We start from the raw sequence: 4,321 nt of genomic DNA on the forward strand, positions 1-4,321 counted from the left end.
AAGGCCCCGGCCCGGTCCCCGTCCCCGACTCCAAGCCGTTCGTGAAACTTCGGCCATTTCCGGCACCCCCCCCCCCCCCCCCCCCACAAATCCCCCTCTGGCTCCCAGCACCCCCTCCCCCACCGGCGAAGTTCGCAACTTTACGTCAGAGGCGAGCCTCCGGTCAAGTTACGCCCCCTTTTTCGAAGGTCCCACCCCCCACTTCCCAGGCAAACCACAACCACTAGCCCCCCCACCCCGACCCGCCGGCCACCACCCCGCCACCCCCCCGACCTCGACCCCGCCCACGCCCCCGACCCCGCCCACGCCCCCGACCCCGCCCACGCCCCGCCCCTCAAGTGCTCGGCAGCTCTCGGCTTTTTCCGGAGCCTAAACTCTTCCGCGTTCGTTCGGGGGATCCCGGGAGATCCTCGGCAATTCCCGCCGCTGCCGGGCGTGGAGCCTGGTCTCGGCTATTTTTAAGGAGCTGGTCATGCATGGGAACAAGTGGGAAATGAGTAAAGAAAGTGGGGGGTGGGGGGGGTGAGGGGGGGAGGGGCGGGGGGTGAGAGAGGGAGGGATGTGGGGGTGAGAGAGGGAGGGATGTGGGGGTGAGAGAGGGAGGGATGTGGGGGTGAGAGAGGGAGAGGGAGGGGGAGGGGGAGGGATGTGGGGGTGAGAGAGGGAGGGATGTGGGGGTGAGAGAGGGAGGGGGAGGGGGAGGGATGTGGGGGTGAGAGGGGGAGGGATGTGGGGGTGAGAGAGGGAGGGATGTGGGGGTGATAGGGGGAGGGATGTGGGGGTGAGAGAGGGAGGGATGTGGGGGTGATAGGGGGAGGGATGTGGGGGTGAGAGAGGGAGGGATGTGGGGGTGAGAGAGGGAGGGATGTGGGGGTGAGAGAGGGAGGGATGTGGGGGTGAGAGAGGGAGGGATGTGGGGGTGAGAGAGGGAGGGATGTGGGGGTGAGAGAGGGAGGGATGTGGGGGTGAGAGAGGGAGGGATGTGGGGGTGAGAGAGGGAGGGATGTGGGGGTGAGAGAGGGAGAGGGAGGGGGAGGGGGAGGGATGTGGGGGTGAGAGAGGGAGGGATGTGGGGGTGAGAGAGGGAGGGGGAGGGGGAGGGATGTGGGGGTGAGAGGGGGAGGGATGTGGGGGTGAGAGAGGGAGGGATGTGGGGGTGATAGGGGGAGGGATGTGGGGGTGAGAGAGGGAGGGATGTGGGGGTGATAGGGGGAGGGATGTGGGGGTGAGAGAGGGAGGGATGTGGGGGTGAGAGAGGGAGGGATGTGGGGGTGAGAGAGGGAGGGATGTGGGGGTGAGAGAGGGAGGGATGTGGGGGTGAGAGAGGGAGGGATGTGGGGGTGAGAGAGGGAGGGATGTGGGGGTGAGAGAGGGAGGGATGTGGGGGTGAGAGAGGGAGAGGGAGGGGGAGGGGGAGGGATGTGGGGGTGAGAGAGGGAGGGATGTGGGGGTGAGAGAGGGGAGGGGGAGGGGGAGGGATGTGGGGGTGAGAGGGGGAGGGATGTGGGGGTGAGAGAGGGAGGGATGTGGGGGTGATAGGGGGAGGGATGTGGGGGTGAGAGAGGGAGGGATGTGGGGGTGATAGGGGGAGGGATGTGGGGGTGAGAGAGGGAGGGATGTGGGGGTGAGAGGGGGAGGGGGAGGGGGAGGGATGTGGGGGTGAGAGAGGGAGGGATGTGGGGGTGAGAGGGGGAGGGGGAGGGGGAGGGATGTGGGGGTGAGAGGGGGAGGGATGTGGGGGTGAGAGAGGGAGGGATGTGGGGGTGAGAGGGGGAGGGGGAGGGGGAGGGATGTGGGGGTGAGAGGGGGAGGGATGTGGGGGGTGAGAGAGGGAGGGATGTGGGGGTGAGAGGGGAGGGGGGAGGGGGAGGGATGTGGGGGTGAGAGGGGGAGGGATGTGGGGGTGAGAGAGGGAGGGATGTGGGGGTGATAGGGGGAGGATGTGGGGGTGAGAGAGGGAGGGATGTGGGGGTGAGAGGGGGAGGGATGTGGGGGTGAGAGGGGGAGGGATGTGGGGGTGAGAGAGGGAGGGATGTGGGGGTGAGAGAGGGAGGGATGTGGGGGTGAGAGGGGGAGGGATGTGGGGTGAGAGAGGGAGGGGGAGGGGGAGGGGTGGGGGTGAGAGAGGGAGGGATGTGGGGGTGAGAGAGGGAGGGATGTGGGGGTGAGAGAGGGAGGGATGTGGGGGTGAGAGAGGGAGGGATGTGGGGGTGAGAGAGGGAGGGATGGGGGGGTGAGAGGGGGAGGGGTGGGGGGTGAGAGGGGGAGGGGTGGGGGGTGAGAGAGGGAGGGATGTGGGGGTGAGAGAGGGAGGGATGTGGGGGTGAGAGAGGGAGGGGGAGGGGTGAGAGAGGGAGGGGTGTGGGGGGTGAGAGAGGGAGGGATGTGGGGGTGAGAGAGGGAGGGATGTGGGGGTGAGAGAGGGAGGGGGAGGGGGTGAGAGAGGGAGGGGTGTGGGGGGTGAGAGAGGGAGGGATGTGGTGTGTGAGAGAGGGAGGGATGTGGGGGTGAGAGAGGGAGGGATGTGGGGGTGAGAGAGGGAGGGATGTGGGGGTGAGAGAGGGAGGGATGTGGGGGGGAGAGAGGGAGGGATGTGGGGGTGAGAGGGGGAGGGGGAGGGGTGAGAGAGGGAGGGGTGTGGGGGGTGAGAGAGGGAGGGGGAGGGGTGAGAGAGGGAGGGGTGTGGGGGGTGAGAGAGGGAGGGATGTGGGGGTGAGAGAGGGAGGGGTGTGGGGGGTGAGAGAGGGAGGGATGTGGGGGTGAGAGAGGGAGGGATGTGGGGGTGAGAGAGGGAGGGGGAGGGGTGAGAGAGGGAGGGGTGTGGGGGGTGAGAGAGGGAGGGATGTGGGGGTGAGAGAGGGAGGGATGTGGGGGTGAGAGAGGGAGGGATGTGGGGGTGAGAGAGGGAGGGATGTGGGGGTGAGAGAGGGAGGGATGTGGGGGTGAGAGGGGGAGGGGGAGGGATGTGGGGGTGAGAGAGGGAGGGATGTGGGGGTGAGAGAGGGAGGGATGTGGGGGTGAGAGAGGGAGGGATGTGGGGGTGAGAGGGGGAGGGGGAGGGATGTGGGGGTGAGAGAGGGAGGGATGTGGGGGTGAGAGAGGGAGGGATGTGGGGGTGAGAGGGGGAGGGGTGGGGGGTGAGAGAGGGAGGGATGTGGGGGTGAGAGAGGGAGGGATGTGGGGGTGAGAGGGGGAGGGGGAGGGATGTGGGGGTGAGAGAGGGAGGGATGTGGGGGTGAGAGAGGGAGGGATGTGGGGGTGAGAGGGGGAGGGGTGGTGGGTTGAGAGAGGGAGGGGTGTGGGGGGTGAGAGAGGGAGGGATGTGGGGGTGAGAGAGGGAGGGGGAGGGATGTGGGGGTGAGAGGGGGAGGGGGAGGGATGTGGGGGTGAGAGAGGGAGGGATGTGGGGGTGAGAGAGGGAGGGATGTGGGGGTGAGAGGGGGAGGGGTGGGGGGTGAGAGAGGGAGGGATGTGGGGGTGAGAGAGGGAGAGGGAGGGGGAGGGGGAGGGATGTGGGGGTGAGAGAGGGAGGGATGTGGGGGTGATAGGGGGAGGGATGTGGGGGTGAGAGAGGGAGGGATGTGGGGGTGAGAGGGGGAGGGGGAGGGGGAGGGATGTGGGGGTGAGAGGGGGAGGGATGTGGGGGTGAGAGAGGGAGGGATGTGGGGGTGATAGGGGGAGGGATGTGGGGGTGAGAGAGGGAGGGATGTGGGGGTGAGAGGGGGAGGGGGAGGGGGAGGGATGTGGGGGTGAGAGGGGGAGGGATGTGGGGGTGATAGGGGGAGGGATGTGGGGGTGAGAGAGGGAGGGATGTGGGGGTGATAGGGGGAGGGATGTGGGGGTGATAGGGGGAGGGATGTGGGGGTGAGAGAGGGAGGGATGTGGGGGTGAGAGGGGGAGGGGGAGGGGGAGGGATGTGGGGGTGAGAGAGGGAGGGATGTGGGGGTGATAGGGGGAGGGATGTGGGGGTGAGAGAGGGAGGGATGTGGGGGTGAGAGGGGGAGGGGGAGGGGGAGGGATGTGGGGGTGAGAGAGGGAGGGATGTGGGGGTGAGAGGGGGAGGGGGAGGGGGAGGGATGTGGGGGTGAGAGGGGGAGGGATGTGGGGGTGAGAGAGGGAGGGATGTGGGGGTGAGAGGGGGAGGGGGAGGGGGAGGGATGTGGGGGTGAGAGGGGGAGGGATGTGGGGGTGAGAGAGGGAGGGGGAGGGGGAGGGGTGGGGGTGAGAGAGGGAGGGATGTGGGGGTGAGAGAGGGAGGGATGTGGGGGTGAGAGAGGGAGGGATGTGGGGGTGAGAGAGGGAGGGATGTGGGGGTGAGAGA

The sequence above is a fragment of the Carcharodon carcharias genome (genome assembly GCF_017639515.1).
Source record: "Carcharodon carcharias isolate sCarCar2 chromosome 37 unlocalized genomic scaffold, sCarCar2.pri SUPER_37_unloc_2, whole genome shotgun sequence".
Taxonomy (NCBI): Eukaryota; Metazoa; Chordata; class Chondrichthyes; order Lamniformes; family Lamnidae; genus Carcharodon; species Carcharodon carcharias.